The 17,917-nt window shown below is 37.8% G+C and overlaps 1 pseudogene; it reads right to left on the reverse strand.

Moving 5' to 3' along the window:
• Positions 1 to 17,917, reverse strand: part of LOC109703324 (chromodomain-helicase-DNA-binding protein 1-like) — a 47,298-nt pseudogene that overhangs the window by 18,219 nt on the left and 11,162 nt on the right.

Here is a 17,917-nt window from a genome sequence, read left to right on the forward strand (position 1 = left end):
AACCTGTTGAAACTACTCCAGGAATGGGGAAAAGGTGGATAAAAGAAAATGATGGAGGGAGTGATACATTGTCAGACCTTTTGTAAATGTCACAATGTACCCTCTACAACAATAAAAAAAAAAAGAAACTGAAATCTATCATGTGCAACAAATGTATCATTCTGGTGGGGTGTGGTGATAACAGGCATTGCTGTGAATGTGGGTGTCGTAACTGTATTTGGGAAATTTCAGTGTCTTTTCCTCAGTCTTGTTGTAAAAACACTTTTCCAAAAAGTAAAATAATTTAAAACTATAAAAATCCTGAAGCAGAGAGAGAGAAATCAACAACAAAACAAATTCATAGTGGGAAGGACAGCTGCCTCCACTGAATGCAGATAAAACTTCTCACAAAAATCACAGAACTCATTCAGGAAATTGCCAGGCCAATGGTAAAGCAGATTAGCATTATGTTCAACAGCCTCAAACTTCAGCCTCACTTCTTTGATGAGATCATAGCTTGAATGGGGTGGATAGAAATGTTGCCACGCTAGAAGTCCAGTACCATGAAAAACTATGGCAATGACCTCAATTCCCTCTTGGTAATAGCCTCACCTTTAATAGAATTATGGGAAAATATACCAATGGTTGGGATGTAAAGTCCTGTCTTGCCTATTATTTGTTTGTTTCCATCATACCCAGATGGTCTACCTGCCCTGGAATTCAAAAGAAATATAAAAATGGGCTGCTGTCCGAAGTTCCTAATGATCAGGAGTTTTCCTTCCCCTCTCACAGAGCCATCCACACACTCATATCTGTAGTCTTTACATAGAGGAGAAAAAAACAGAGACATCTTAAGTTTTTTCAAACACTGTTTGGAATAAAAAAATTTTAGTCCAAAACCAAACATCAATTTTGTCCATTTTCATATACAGGTATGCCCCTACTTTAAATCTCATGGAAAAGATCTAAACTTAGGAGGCATTTTGATATTTTATGAGGGAACTGACCATACCATACTGCTCTGGGAATTTATGGAGTTGGTACTTGCTGTGATTCTTCCTGTGCCAGCTGACTGTCAACTCTATGGCAGTTTGTATTTCTGGGAAACAATTCTTATTCAGGCAAGCATGAGTCCTTTGGAAAAGTGAGGGAGCCTGCCTGATGATCCAGCACACACCTTTTGATGAAGCATGGGCATTCTCCATCTGTCACCAGGCACCATGTCAGAAAGGGGAGTCATGACTTCATATGGGCTTGTGTATCAGGGACTCCCCAATGTGACAATGGCTTTCCTGCTGGTTATCACTGGACTAGACACACTGTCCCAGGGAGCATTGAATGCATCTGAGAAACCTACTCTGTACTTACTTTTAAACTTATAAGGTCTGGAGTTGATACTTCTGCACTGCTGGGCTTTACATCAACCATAATTATAGCTTTTCCCATTATGCCATGTATATTTTGTTATATATTATGCAGAGTTCTCAGGTAATAACCTATATTGTTTACTCTCTATAGAAATAAGTGATCTTATATGTTGGAGGGGGCACTGGTTTTTTGCTCCCTGCCTTGTTAGAGTGAGCTTTTTCCTCTCATTCCTGGATATTATTGAACCTAACTGGGCTTAACTGGTGGTGACTGGAGATTCAGAAAAGACATAGGATAGACAGACAGAAAGTGGGGTCACGTGTGTTGGGCTCATGGGTGGAGATGCCCAACCCTCATTCCTTCTTTTCTCTATCTTTATTCTTTATGGACTTACTCCTTGCAGTTCTTTAAAACCTTGTCTAAAACCTCTTTCCTTAGACTCACACTGTCCCACGTTTTCTTTTATCTTATCTTTAGCTTAATTGCTCTTAAAGTCTTTTGCCCCCAGGCTTTTATCGTTTCCTTAGCATTCTCTCTTTAGCTGTCTTAAAGCCTCAGTACTCAGACTTGCAAAGTCTTGGTCCTCTATCTTGAGCTGTCCTATGTTCTCTTTGGCTTTGCTTTAGTTTCTAAAGCCTATGTTAAAGCTCTTTCTTTAGCTTAGCTTTGCTAAAGCATATGTTAAAGTTCTTGGTGCAGACTGTCTATCAGTCCCCCTTCAGCAAGTTCCCTTTAGCAATTCTTTTCCCTTCCAAAAGCTCACACCAAAAAGCCCAAAGCAAAAACTCAAGCCAAAGCTCAAAATAAAAGCCAAAGGCAAAGAGCAAAAAGTCTGTCTTCCTCCTTCAGGGGTCTTTTACAAACAGCAATAAACAGGGTGGGGCAGCAGCCCTCAACGAGGGGTGTGACATCATAACAGGAGAAACCTGTTTACCTGCTTCTCTGAACACAAACAATTCAGGAGAAACAGCTGTTCTGCTTCCAGGGCTATGCCAATCTCAGAAAAGCAGGTGAGCCACTTCTCGCCTTGCTTGTGTTCAGTTCTCATATGCTTTATTCCACTCTCCACAATCTTTTCCGTTTGATTTGTGGTATCCCTATAATTCAATATTATTTTTTTGAACTCAGGGCTTTGTGCTTGCAAATCAGTTACTTTACACTTGAGCCACACCTTCATCAATTTATTCTGGCTATTTGGAGATGGGGGCTGTTCTCATAAACTATTTGCTACATCTGGCCTTGAACCACAATTATCTCCATCTCAACTGCCTAAATAGCTAGGCTTACAGGTGTGAGCTACTGGCACCCAGCAATATTCATCTTTTTACTTATCCTGAGTAAGTGTTCAACTGTGGAGTTGAATGTTTCAAGACATTGAATGTTCTCATCACTGAAACTGTTTAGGGTGCATTTTCAAAAACACTCAATATTTCTACAATATTTGCTCCAGCGTACCACAATTTTAAGTCACAAAACCAAAAGAAATACAGCATTCATTCCCACCCATATGTCCCTACCCTCTGTCAATCCTGCTTCACACACCATTCCCTTTACTTCTTGTCTTCTTTCACTTCTGAACAGTGTTCTTTTACTGTTTTCCTCTCTAATATTCCCACCCCACATGTTACTCTTCATGGACCTGTCTGGTTGTGAGATCTAAAAGGCTTATTCAGCTTAATAGCAAAGGCAAGTCACCTCTATAATACATATAGTCTTGGAGAATACCCAACATCTGGTCATATGGGAGAAAAGTAAAACCAAATGACCCCTGGCAAGAAAAAGAAAAGGAGAAACTGCCAACTCTAGTAGTACTTAAGGTAAGTTTTCCTCAGATGAAACATACCAAAAATACCAGTTTGTAAGTAAATGAATGCAAATGTAGAAATATAAATGTTACATAATTTAAATACTTTCTCAGAAACTCTTGACATAAAGAATATTACCTGTACGTATACCTGTATCCTTCAGAGTGGCAGATCTTAAACTAGTTTGGATTTCTTGGGGACATGTGTTGATGAGTATGAGAAGACCTGCAATAACCAGGAGCACTTTCTTGTATACCAATTCACTCAGTCAAAAGAAATATAAGGTTTCATTTCAACACCAAAATAAATATACACATGTGAAGAGTAAAATGCACAATTCAAATGCATAGACACTCACAAACCAAGACCCTGATGAATTTGTGGTTAGCCATCTATAGCTTCCTACTTGAGAAGTAAGTTACTACCACTACAGCTAAATCAATTGAAGCCTGAGAAGCATAATTTTAGAGAAGTAAAGGGCAAGGGAAAACCTTTACACAATAGGGAGAGAAAAGAGAAAAGTAGAAGGCAAATTGATGGATTGTGTCTAGAATGAAGTCAAGCCTGTTACCTTGTTCTTTGCATAAAAAAGCACAATGCTGTCAAAATAATATTTTCATTAATAAACTAATAATTCAAATCTACAAAAACATATCAGAACAACAGTTATGGATAACTCCTGCAATATTGTAGTTGTAAATGCATTGAAAAATTGAACTTGAAGGTGAAGACATCAATGATAATCTCATCTCTGCCACGTGCTGGCTGTGTGACCTTGAACAAATCATATGAAATGCAATTATTTAACTTATACATCCCAAAGGTTGGGCAATTTTGACTAATTTGATGTTTTAGTTTAACTGGGGCCACCCCTGGGGAAATTTTCCCATAGGAACAACTTTGAGATCCTCAGAATCTGGGCTTTTTCTAGATTCCAGTTTTCCTCTAGGAAAAAGACTAGGAAGAACAGGCCTAAGCTGGACACAGGTCACCAAACACTAACTAAACCTGGTCTCTTATGCTCAACTCATATCTCTGGGAGGGATCCCACAATTTCCCCTTGAGTTTAAATGAAATCCCACAGGTTAACAAATAAGAATTTGTACCAAGCCCTTATGGTGAGCTGATTCAACACAAGGTGCTAGCAAGCAGTTATAAAAGAAATGCTCAATGTTGTCTCTGTCCTGAGGTTAAGATGCATGATCAACCAGATAGCAGAGTAAGGTCTATAATTGCCAGTGTTGGATTAGGATCCTAAGTGCTTTAGTAATTCAGGAAAGAAAGGGTGATTGTGGAGCAGGAGGCAGGTGTGTAGTTGCAGATTAGGTAGAACTTTAATCAGGGTGCCAAGAAAGGGAAAATGTGATTTAGTCTCTAGAAATCAGCAAATTTCTCATTATTCACTTCTGAATAGTCACTAGCTCAGCAGTAAACAAGAACCTGCTGCCTACCTAGAATATAGGAAAGCCAGCAGCTTATCCAGCAAGTGAAGTTTCCCACTAGCCTCAATCAGGTGGTCTCCAACTTCAAAAGGCTCTGTTTCCACACCTGGTAAAGAGAAAAATCCACTCCCAACAATGTGCCCTCAGTCAGGATATACTCCTTAAGAAGAAAAGCCATTATTTAGGGTCAGCAAGAGCATCCACACTTATTCAGCTGTGGAATGTGCCCCAGCCTCATCTCTGTTGACAATCTGCTTATAATTGCTTACATGACAATCTCAGGGCTGCTAATCACCAATCACAGAGCCTAAAACACTCAAAAAGCCTAATAAATGCTATGCTAAGGAGAAAACCTACTCTTTAGGAAAGTGAGGCACAGGGAGATCCTAGTACTTTAGAAAATAAATCAAGAAGGCTGGATATGTTGGTGCACCCTTGTCATCCAGCTACTCAGGAAATGAAGAAAGAAGATTGTGGTTTGAGGCCATCCTGGACAAACATTAGCAAGATGCTGTCTTAAAAAAAAAAAGAAGAATCTGAGTATGGTGGCACCCAGGCAAAAGCACAAGACACTATCTGAAAAATAAACTGAAAGCAAAAAGGACTGGGAGTGTTCCTCAAGTGGTAGAGCACTTGCCTAGGAAGCTCAAAGGTCTGTGTTCAAACTCCAGTACTGCCAAAAATAACTAAATAAATAAGCTTAAATGTATATCTATTTAAGATGCAGTTCATATCCTCACATGGCAAAGACTTCCTTGAAATTACTACAGCAGACATCCACATTAATCCCTTGTACACTTGAAGTTCCATGGCCAGAGGTCCTGGAATTGTACCACAGGTTTCCATCAGAGCATAATAATAAAGCCCCAGTTTAAGTGAAAACAAAAACACTGCACATCAAATTTATTGGAGGGACCTAATAAGTTCTCAGAAGGAAACTTAGAGAAGTTGGTAAGACAAGGGGAGGCAGCAAATGAGACTGAGAAGAAGGAGAAAGTGCTCCCCAGAAGCTGAGTACAGAAAGGCTTCCAAGAAGAGGATACCTACAACATGAACTGACAGCCACTGGCTGGGAAACACAGAGAGCAGTGGAGAACTTGGCAGAGTGGTGACCAACACTGTGGGAAATTGATTGATGAAGAAATGCTCAGATAAATCCAGGTTATGACATGTTCTGTAAAATCAATCACTGGCTTTGACTCTCTAAAAGTCTCAAATCATGGAAGACAAAAACAAATCAAAATGAAGAAGCTTAAATTATTTCTAGATTATGGGAGAATAAACAGGCCTGACAAATCCAATGCAGAATCTATGATTGGACCTTAGATATTTTTTTAATGTCAAAGAAGGCCAGGAGGATTTGTGCATGCCTGTCATCTCAAACTACCTTGGAGGCAGACACAAGAGGATTACAGTCTAAGACCAACCTGAGCAAAATCATGAGGTCCTATCTGAACAACAAACTAAAAGCTAAAGTACTGAGGCATGGCTTGAGTAGGAGTGCTTGCTTGCCAGCTTGAGGCCCTGAAAAAGAGAAAGAGAGAGAGAGAGAGAGGGAGAGAGAGAGAGAGAGAGAGAGAGAGAGAGAGAGAGAGAGAGAGAGAGAGAGAAAAGAAGAAGAAGAAGAAGAAGAAGAAGAAGAAGAAGAAGAAGAAGAAGAAGAAGAAGAAGAAGAAGAAGAAATGAGAATAATAAACAAGTAAATACTGGCAATTCTTTTGAAAAGATTTTCTATGATTTTGACCACAGAACTATTCAAAAAAATAATACAGGAAAGAGAACTGGATTACCATCAAACAAATATGGGTGATCCACACACTTTCAAAGCTGGGACAACTTTCTTTGCCACCTCATTTTCAAATGTATCTGAAATTTTTAAAAAGGAGAGAAAAAGGTGGACTACCAAACCAACCCCCCAAAATTGCCATAAATAACTTTACTAGTTTCCTCATATACCCCTCAAATTCTATTAACTTCTTGAATTGCACCAAACTACACTGAGAGTTAACAGCACATCCATAGGAAATTGTCTTCACCATCATTTTGTTTTGAGAAGTCTATATTGAATTTAGCGGTGTCTTTTCTTTTTGCAAAATTATCAATTCCCATCTTCAACTGTTCTCAAGTCAAAGACCAAACCAAAGCAAATCAAACAAGAAAACAAAAAACTCCAGTAAATAGACTGTTCCACTCCTGCCTCTTACTTCCCACTCTCATTTCCTCCCAGTGAATTTGATTCAATAAAAGAGTTTTGCAAATTGCTAAATATCTGAGAGTGCAAAGGCATGACTGGGGCATTTAAAAACATTTGCTTAATTAAGGCAAACTGGGTGAAAGAAAAATTTCATGACTTACAACAACCAAGTCTAAGCTACTCTTAAAATAGTCTCACTGAAGCTGACCTGACCACAAAATTGTACCCTGCATTCTTCTTATACAAATGAGTAGGATTATAAAATATTTCCTAGCATGAAAATCACATGCTTGTTTACTTTCCAAATAAACAAATGTCTGCTGATTGTTGAGATCTTTCATCAACATGGTCTTGTAGTATTTTTTCTGCAATGTTGACATGCCATGATAGATCAATACTGTCTTCTTGGGAAGCTCAGTAGCTACCTCAGCTTTCACTTGCCTCAGCAGAAAAAACATACAAGAGTGTGGGACAAAAGTAGGCAAGGCACTGAAATACTACAGAACACACTGCAATATTTTAATGTTGTTGCTCCTTTTCATGCTATGTTTTGGGTCATTATTTTTCACAGCACAGATGCTTCTGGATTTACAATAGGATTACAGCCTTATATAGCTATTGCAAGTTGAAAATGTCATTAAGCTGCTAATATGTTTAATATAGCTACCCTACTGAATACCAATACTTTAAAAGTGCTTCAAACTCAGTTTGCCTAACTCTGCATCTCGGTAAAAAAAGTCTAAGAGGAAGTCTATTTTACAGAAAGAAAAACGCTGAGTTATTTTGTTTAACTTACTGAAGACCTTCATGAAAACAATGCTGACCCCAACCACACTGTGGAGGTTCAGTCCTTTGCCATCAAGATTGCTGGCTAATGGGTAGCTGTGATCCACTTGTGCACCCCAGGTTCATAAGAAAGAGTTTCTTACCACATATGGCTATCCTGGGAAGAGATAACCCAGTGTTTTTTTATACCTTTAGTGTCCCACTATGTATATATCAGATTTTCTTTATTCATTTATCTGTTGGTGGACATTTAGGTTAGTTTCATGTCCTGACTATTATGAAGAGAGCTGCAATAAACATGGGCATGCAAGTATCTTTGACATACTGATTTCATTTCTTTTGGCCATATACCCAGTAGTGGAATTGCTGGATTGTATGATAGCACTTTTTTAGTTATTTGAGAAACCTCCATCCAGTTTTCCCACCAGCAGTGCATAACAGCTCCCTTTCTTCACATCCTCACCAGCATTGATATTTTTCTTTTGGGTAACAGCCATTCTCACTGGAGTGAAGTTGTGATTTCCCTGAGTTAATCACTACCCAATGTATATATGAATCAAAAAATTGCACTGTGCCTCATAAATATGTACAATGTTATGTTAATAAAAATTTAAAGATGGTTTATATTGAAAGTGCATTGCTTTCCTAACATCATAAGTTCAAAACATTATAAGATGATCAGTCATAACTGGAGGACCTTCTGTATTTCTCCCTTCACTGTGTTTCCCCCAACTTCTTCTAGAATTGTGACTGGCTCTTAACCGAAGAACTAGAAACACTCAAAAACCTGATTCTTAATTGTAATCTCATTTCCAGGGTATTTTTGCATCTAATCTTATGATCAGCTTTACACTTCAGAAATATAGGGAAAGTAATGTTGCCCCATTTTATAGCAGAGTTAAATAAGTTTCAGAGAAAACCAAGCATCTTCTCCAAGGTCACACAGCTAAATATAAATGCTGCCAGCATTCAGATTTTGTTCTTTTGACTTTAAGTTCCTTGTGTTCCTTCACCAAGTTTCATGAACTTCAAAAAGTATCATCAGTTAAAATTACATCACATGTAGGATTAACAGATACAGTGGTGAAAAGAGCAAAGAAGGAACCAGTTAAATTTGAGTTTCAGATTAACAATAAACAGCATTTCAATACAGATATGCACCATGTAATATCTGACTCTGTGTTCTATATTTTATCTGACAACTGTAAACATGGAAGTGACCAGAGCAGATCTCCATGTCATCTTTACCCTCTGGTGTGCAGACTTTTGCTGTGAGAGGCCCTTAGATTCATTTAGCCAGTGCCTACAAAATAACCAGTTGGTGTGCCATCATTTGTTTTAAATAACTATCCTGGGATACTCAGATAATTCTACAAGACTGAGGGTCTAAGGTATGAAACAAAGCAGTCACCTATATGATTGAATAAGACTTACCTCCTTCACTCATTCACTTCCACTTCCCATCCATCTCAACTCTTAGTCTTTGAGCAATGTTATAAATAAAAAACAGTGCCACTAATGCTGAACAGGATTTGAGACTACAGCACCCTCTTAATTTCTGCTTCAGGAAATGGCATTGAAAACCTTTGGATGGAAATGATAACTTGGGGGAAAAAAGTCTGCAAGTTGACAGGCACTTTTTACTTCACCCCAAAATGAACCAAATAAATAAGACACACTGTAAAATTATGTAACAAACAAGTAAGAGAGTCATCAATAGCAAACAACTAGAGACAATATGAAGGATCTAACATCTGCTGTGTATCTGTGGCTCTTTATCTCCCTGGAAGTTGTTCTTTTGCTACCAATTCTCTTCTGTCTGTAGTTGTTATGTACTAGGGTATTTTCTGTGCCAAGCCCTCTTGGAGATAATTAGTAGAAAAGAAACTTTTTAATAAAGGAACTATTGATTTGGACTCTCTCAATATCCTGGAAATGTTGAACAAAATCGTCCATCTCCTGCTGAGAAAAGAGATCAGTCTCTACAAAACTGAGGAGGGAGAAGAGCTCATGGAAGCTTTTCTGGGTAGGAGTCCCCATCAACAGGAGACTGAAGACCACTGAGAACTCAAATAAATAGATAAACAAAATTAAGATCCCTGACATTGGGAAGCAGGATTGAGTTACTCATCAAAACCTATGTTCATCTAGAGTGGCATGATTTAATGGAATGACCAAGGTACATGAAATCAGAAGGCTCAGGTTAAAGTTGCATGATCTGATTGATGTAGGAAATTACTCATTGGTTTCAACTGTAAGAAAGGAATAATAACCCTATGAGGAAGATATTCCTATAAGGATGGAAGCAACAGCTGTTTATTACCTCTGAAGTAATACATGAGTATTCAGTATGGTAACTGCTATTCAATCTATGTGGAGATTCAAAGTATGTGTTACAATCTAAGTGTAGCTTACAAAGCATCTGAGGCACAGTGAGTACATACACGTGGAGTCTGAGAAGCCAAAATGACAGCATCAGACTCCTCCATTATGAGCAAGAAGCAAGATCTAAAATAAAAGTGTATCCTTTTGTAATAATTTCAATACTTTCAGTGCCTCAGATGTAAGACATGAAGACCTTTGGATGTTTCTGGACATTGTACAGAATGGAAAGAACTTCTTAAAGTTTTGAGAAAGAAACAAGAACATCAAGAACAAGTCTCTTACTAATAATTAAATACTAGTTAATTGGAAATAAAATAAAAATTTAGAAAAAACAACAGATATTAGGCCAAGAAGGTCAACCTCTGAACAGACATAAACAGGAACTTATACAATTAGACTAACAGACAATGTTGGAAATCCATATCCTCTGCATGTACACATGTATGCATACTGTGTTTTGATATTTAAAATAATATATTTATTTCAAAAATATGATATGGCAGCATATGCCTATGTACCAAAGTGTTAATGTAGGAAGAGGATTTAATGCTATGTTTTCCTTTTCATATCATTCTTTATTTGATTGGGGGGATAATAAACCTCATCTAAAAAGGAAAGCTGAGAGGACCAGAAAAATCTCCCCATGTCATCCTCAGAACAAGAAAAGGCTTTGAAGACGACTGCAACATAATTCAGTATCCCCACATTAAATTCTGGTTCTTTTACACCTGTGTCTCTTCTCCCATTACAAATTACTAAAGTGGTCTAGTGTTTTATGAAGCAGACTTTTACAAGGACAGAACCCAGGAAGATGACAACTGTTACAGTTTGATTGTGTTGCCTCTAAAACTCAGGTGTTGCCAATGTGATGGTCATAAGAGGCAAGTCTATAAGAGGTGACTGATTAGGCCCCAGAGACTCTTCCCTTCTGAATGGTATCAAGGCCCTTTTAAAAGAGTCATTGTAGCCAGACCTAGAGGCTCATACCTACAATCCTAGCTACTTGGGAGGTGGAGACTAGAGGCTCACAGTTCAAGGCCAGCCTGGGCAAAAGTTCAGGAGACCCCATCTTGAGGAATGGCTAGGTGTGATGTTGTACACCTTTCATCCCACTTTTGTGGGAGACATAAATAGAAGAACAACAGTCCAGCTTGGCCCAGGCATGAAGCAAGACCCTACTTCAATAATAATCAGTGCAAAAAGGCTTAGCAGAGTCACTCAAGTGGAAAAGTGACTGCCTAGTGTGCACAAGGCCCTGAGTTCAACACCCAGTATGGCCAAAAGAAAAAATAAAAGGGGTACTGGACCAGATTGCTCTTTCTTGCCATTCTGCCAAGTAAAGGCATATAAGAAGGCCCATATCAAATTCTGATATCTTGATCTTGGACTTCCCAATCTTCATAACTATGAAACATAAATTTCTGTTCATTATAAATTAGATGGCCTATGGTATTAGGCACAAATGGACTAACATGACAACTTCCTGGAGAAGGGACACTAAAAAGAAGACAAAGGACACTTTGAAGTACAGGGTGCCCTACACAGGGACATCAGTCTTTGAGACATATACACACTGAGCACACCTGCATTAGAACTCTAAAATCTGCCATTTATAGGCCAATAAGTTTAGGATTGAGCTTTAAGATTTTCTTCTAAATGTACTCTAATGTTAAGTGATTTGTTACAGAATGAAGATCAAACTTCATCATCACAGAAACTACCATGTGTGATCCCACAAGTGAACAGGCGAGTGTTGGACCAATAATGAGCAGGATAGTTCAATTCCACCAGCTCCTCAGGAAAAAGAGCAGATACTTCTCATCTACTTTGCCAGCATGGGGCAAGGGAGCAAGGGAAGGAAACTAGAGCAAGTGTACCACATCCAAAGCATGACAAGGACAAGAGATTGAAGGTAATACTTGATGGTATGAAACTGGACTCCACGATTCCATGTGGACTGTAAAATTCTTAAATAGGTAAATGGGGAAAAAGGTATAATATGTCCAATATATCTTCCACTGCAAACAAGAATTGTAAGATTTTTGGCAAACAAATTAAAGATAATTGAAAGAGAGCTGAAACATTTCTAAAATACAATGCATTTTATAGGGATTTACTTATTTCATAACCAGATTTTAGTAAACATTACCTCTGACATAAAAAGAAGAAGGTAGGCTATAATAAATACTACCTCCATCTCCTAGAAAAGTGTTCACTTAGAAACTCTAGAAATCTGACTGAAAATGTGTTGTAATTTTTTTTAAAATTCTGAGACAGTCTTGCTATTTAGCTCAGGTTGGCCTTGAACTTGAGATCCTCCTGTCACAGCCTCTGAAATGCTGGGATTCTAGGTGTGTACCACCTGTCCAGCTAGTATTTTTATAGAGGGGAGCTAAGGGAGGAGGGAAGATGAATAGGTAGACACAGAGTACTTTCAGGGCAGGGAGTTGCTATGCCTGATACTACAATGGTGGGTACCTGTCATTATACAGTTTTTTTTTTTAAATTTATTTATTTATTTATTTTTTCTTTTATTATTCATATGTGCATACAAGGCTTGGGTCATTTCTCCCCCTGCCCCCACCACCTCCGTTACCACCCACTCCGCCTCCTCCCTCTCCCTCCCACCCTCTCAATACCCATCAGAAACTATTTTACCCTTATTTCTAATTTTGTTGTAGAGAGAGTATAAGCAATAATAGGAAGGAACAAGGGCTTTTGCTGGTTGAGATAAGGATAGCTATACAGGGCATTGACTCACACTGATTTCCTGTGCGTGGGTGTTACCTTCTAGGTTAATTCTTTTTAATCTAACTTTTTCTCTAGTTCCTGGTCCCCTTTTCCTATTGGCCTCAATTGCTTTTAAGGTATCTGCTTTAGTTTCTCTGCATTAAGGGCAACAAATGTTAGCTAGTTTTTTAGGTGTCTTACCTATCCTCACCCCTCCCTTGTGTGCTCTCACTTTTATCATGTGCTCATAGTCTAATCCCATTGTTGTGTTTGCCCTTGATCTAATGTCCACATAAGAGGGAGAACATACGATTTTTGGTCTTTTGGGCCAGGCTAACCTCACTCAGAATGATGTTCTCCAATTCCATCCATTTACCAGCAAATGATAACATTTCGTTCTTCTTCATGGCTGCATAAAATTCCATTGTGTATAGATACCACATTTTCTTAATCCATTCGTCAGTGGTGGGGCATCTTGGCTGTTTCCATAACTTGGCTATTGTGAATAGTGCCACAATAAACATGGCTGTGCAGATGCCTCTGGGGTAACCTGTGTCACAGTCTTTTGGGTATATCCCCAAGAGTGGTATTGCTGGATCAAATGGTAGATGGATGTCTAGCTTTTTAAGTAGTCTCCAAATTTTTTTCCAGACTGGTTGTGCTAGTTTACATTCCCACCAACAGTGTAAGAGGGATCCTTTTTCCCCACATCCTCGCCAACACCTGCTGTTGGTGGTGTTGCTGATGATGGCTATTCTAACAGGGGTGACGTGGAATCCTAGCATGGTTTTAATTTGCATTTCCTTTATTGCTAGAGATGGTGAGCATTTTTTCATGTGTTTTTTGGCTATTTGAATTTCTTCTTTTGAGAAAGTTTTGTTTAGTTCACTTGCCCATTTCTTTATTGGTTCATTAGTTTTAGGAGAATTTAGTTTTTTAATTGCCTATATATTCTGGTTATCAGTCCTTTGTCTGATGTATAGCTGGCAAATATTTTCTCCTACTCTGTGGGTGTTCTCTTCAGTTTAGAGACCATTTCTTTTGAAGAACAGAAGCTTTTTAGCTTTATGAGGTCCCATTTATCTATGCTATCTCTTAGTTGCTGTGCTGCTGGGGTTTCATTGAGAAAGTTCTTACCTATACCTACTAACTCCACAGTATTTCCTCTCTTTCCTGTATCAACTTTGGAGTTTGTGGTCTGATACTAAGATCCTTGATCCATTTTGAGTTAATCTTGGTATAGGGTGATAGACATGGATCTAGTTTCAGTTTTTTGCAGACTGCTAACCAGTTTTCCCAGCAGTTTTTGTTGAAGAGGCTGCTATTTCTCCATCGTATATTTTTAGCTCCTTTGTCAAAGACACATTGGTTATAGTTTTGTGGCTTCATATCTGGGTCCTCTATTCTGTTCCATTGGTCTTCATGTCTGTTTTTGTGCCAGTACCATGCTGTTTTTACTGCTACTGCTTTGTAATATCGTTTGAAGTCAGGTATTGTGATACCTCCTGCATTGTTCTTTTGACTGAGTATTCTCTTGGCTATTCGTGGCTTCCTGTGTTTCCATATAAATATCAAGGCAGATTTTTTGATCTCTTTAATGAATGTCATTGGAATTTTGATGGGAATTGCATTAAACATGCAGATTACTTTTGGGAGTATCGACATTTTTACTATGTTGATTCTACCAATCCATGAGCATGGGAGATCTCTCCAATTTCTATATTCTTCCTCAATCTCTTTCATCAGAAGTGTATAGTTTTCCTTGTAGAGGTCATTCACATCTTTTGTTAGGTTTACACCTAGGTATTTGATTTTTTTTGAGGCTATTGTAAATGGAATTATTATCATGTATTCTTTTTCAGTTTGTTCATTATTAGTGTATAGAAATGCTAATGATTTTTCTATGTTGATTTTATATCCTGCTACCTTGCTATAGCTATTGATGATGTCTAGAAGCTTCTGAGTAGTGTTTTTTGGGTCTTTAAGGTATAGGATCATGTCGTCTGCAAATAGGGATATTTTGACAGTTTCTTTACCTATTTGTATTCCTTTTATTCCTTCTTCTTGCCTAATTGTTCTGGGTAGGAATTCCAGTACTATGTTGAATAGGAGTGGAGATAGTGGGCATCCTTGTCTGTTTCCTGATTTTAGAGGGAATGGTTTCAGTTTTTCTCCATTAAGTATAATGCTGGCTGTAGGTTTGTCATATATAGCTTTTATAATGTTGAGGTACTTTCCTTCTATTCCTAGTTTTCTTAGAGCTTTTATCATGAAATGATGTTGGATCTTATCAAAGGCTTTTTCTGCATCTATTGAGATGATCAAATGGTTTTTGTCTGTGCTTCTGTTAATGTGGTTTATTACGTTTATTGATTTTCATATGTTGAACCACCCCTGCATCCCTGGGATGAAGCCTGCTTGGTCGTGGTGAATAATCTTTTTGATGTGTTGTTGAATTCGGTTTTCCATTATTTTGTTGAGGATTTTTGCATCAATGTTCATTAAGGAGATTGCCTATAGTTCTCCTTTTTGGAGCTGTCTTTGCCTGGTTTTGGGATAAGTGTAATACTGGCTTCATAAAATGTGTTTGGCAGTTTTCCTTCCCTTTCTATTTTGTGGAACAGTTTTAAGAAGATTGGTATCAGTTCTTCTTTAAAGGTCTGATAGAATTCAGCAGAGAATCCATCAGGTCCTCGACTTTTCTTTTTGGGGAGACTCTTGATTGCTGCTTCAATTTCATTTTGTGTTATAGATCTATTCAGGTGATTAATTTCCTCTTGGTTCAGTTTTGGATGGTCATATGTATCTAGAAATCTGTCCATTTCTTGAAGATTTTCAAATTTGTTTGAATATAGGTTCTCAAAGTAGTCTCTGATGATTTCCTGGACTTCCATGGAGTTTGTTGTTATCTCCCCTTTTGCATTCCTGATTCTACTAATTTGAGTTTTTTCTCTCCTCATTTTAGTCAGGTTTGCCAGGGGTCTATCAATCTTGTTTATTTTTTCAAAGAACCAACTTTTTGTTTCATTAATTCTTTGTATGGTTTTTTTGGTTTCTATTTTGTTGATTTCAGCTCTTATTTTTATTATTTCTCTCCTTCTGTTTGTTTTGGGATTTGCTTGTTCTTGTTTTTCTAGGAGTTTGAGATGTATCATTAGGTCATTGATTTGGGATCGTTCAGTCTTTTTAATGTATGCACTCATGGTTATAAACTTTCCTCTCAGGACTGCCTTAGGTGTGTCCCATAGGTTCCAGTAGGTTGTGTTTTCATTTTCATTGAGTTCCAGGAACTTTTTATTTTCCTCTTTTATTTCATCGATGATCCATTCTTTATTAAGTAATGAGTTATTTAGTTTCCAGCTGTTTGCATATTTTTTGTCTTTACTTTTGTTGTTGAGTTCTACTTTTACTGCATTGTGATCAGATAGTATGCACGGTATAATTTCTATTTTCTTATATTTGCTGAGACTTGCTTTGTGCCCTAGGATATGATCTATTTTGGAGAAGGTTCCATGGGCTGCTGAGAAGAATGTATATTGTGTAGAAGTTGGATGAAATGTTCTGTAGAGATCAAATAGGTCCATTTGATCTATTGTATATTTTAGATCTTGGATTTCTTTATTGATTTTTTGTTTGGATGACCTATCTATTGATGATAATGGGGTGTTAAAGTCTCCAACAACCACTGTGTTGGCGTTTATATATGCTTTTAGGTCTTTCAGGGTATGTTTGATGAAATTGGATGCGTTGACATTGGGTGCATACACGTTGATAATTATTATTTCCTTTTGGTCTATTTCCCCTTTTATTAGTATGGAATGTCCTTCTTTATCTTGTTTGATCAATGTAGGTTTGAAGTCTACTTTGTCAGAGATAAGTATTGCTACTCCTGCCTGTTTTTGGGGACCATTGGCTTGGTAAATCTTCTTCCAGGCTTTCAACCTTAGCCTATGCTTATTTCTGTCGGTGAGATGGGTCCCTTGTAAGCAACAAATTGTTGGATCTTCCTTTTTAATCCATTTCATTAAGAAGTGCCTTTTGGTGGGTGAATTAAGTTCATTAACATTAAGCGTTAGTACTGATAGGTATGTGGTGATTCCTGTCATTTAGTTGTCTTAGTTGTTTGAAGGCTTGATTGTGCGTACCTAAGTTGAGGTTACTCTCTACTGTCTTGCTTTTTCTTTTCCTGTGGTTTGGTGCTGCCTGTCTTTTCATGGTTAAGTTGGGTTTCACTTTCTGTGTGCAGAATCCCTTGAAGAACCCTTTGTAGTGGTGGCTTTGTGGTCACATATTGTTTTAGTTTCTGCTTATCATGGAAGACTTTTATTGCTCCATCTATTTTGAATGATAGTTTTGCTGGGTAGAGTATCCTGGGGTTGAAGTTATTTTCATTCAGTGCCCGGAAGATCTCACCCCATGCTCTTCTTGCTTTTAATGTTTCTGTTGAGAAGTCTGCTGTGATTTTGATGGGTTTACCTCTGTATATTACTTGTTTTTTCTCTCACAGCCTTCAATATTCTTTCCTTAGTTTCTGAACTTGTTGTTTTAATGATGATATGTCGTGGGGTATTTCTATTTTGATCTGGTCTGTTTGGTGTCCTGGAGGCCTCTTGCATCTGTAAGGGAATATCTTTCTCTAGATTTGGGAAATTTTCCGTTATTATTTTGTTAAATATATTATGCATTCCCTTCGCTTGCACCTCTTCTCCTTCTTCGATGCCCATGATTCTCAAGTTTGGTCTTTTGATGGAGTCGGTGAGTTCTTGCATTTTCTTTTCACAGGTCTTGAGTTGTTTAATTAATAGTTCTTCGGTTTTTCCTTTAATTACCATTTCATCTTCAATTTCTGAGATTCTGTCTTCTGTTTGTTCTATTCTACTGGATTGGCCTTCCATTTTGTTTTGCAGTTCTTTTTCGTTCTTTTTTCTGACATTTTCCATATCCTGGTTGTTTTCCTCTTTAATGTTGTCTATTGTTGTCCTGAGTTCATTTATCTGTTTATTCATTGTGTTCTCTGTTTCACTTTGGTGTTTATACAGTGCTTCTATGGTTTCCTTTATTTCTTCTTTTGTTTTTTCAAATTCTCTGTTTTTGTTGTCTTGGAATTTCTTGAGTGTCTCCTGTAAATTTTGGTTGACCCTATCCAGTATCATCTCTATAAAATTCTCATTGAGTACCTGTAGTATGTCTTCTTTTAAATTATTCTTGTGGGCTTCATTGGGTCCTTT

The sequence above is a fragment of the Castor canadensis genome, chromosome 18, assembly GCF_047511655.1.
Source record: "Castor canadensis chromosome 18, mCasCan1.hap1v2, whole genome shotgun sequence".
Classification (NCBI taxonomy): domain Eukaryota; kingdom Metazoa; phylum Chordata; class Mammalia; order Rodentia; family Castoridae; genus Castor; species Castor canadensis.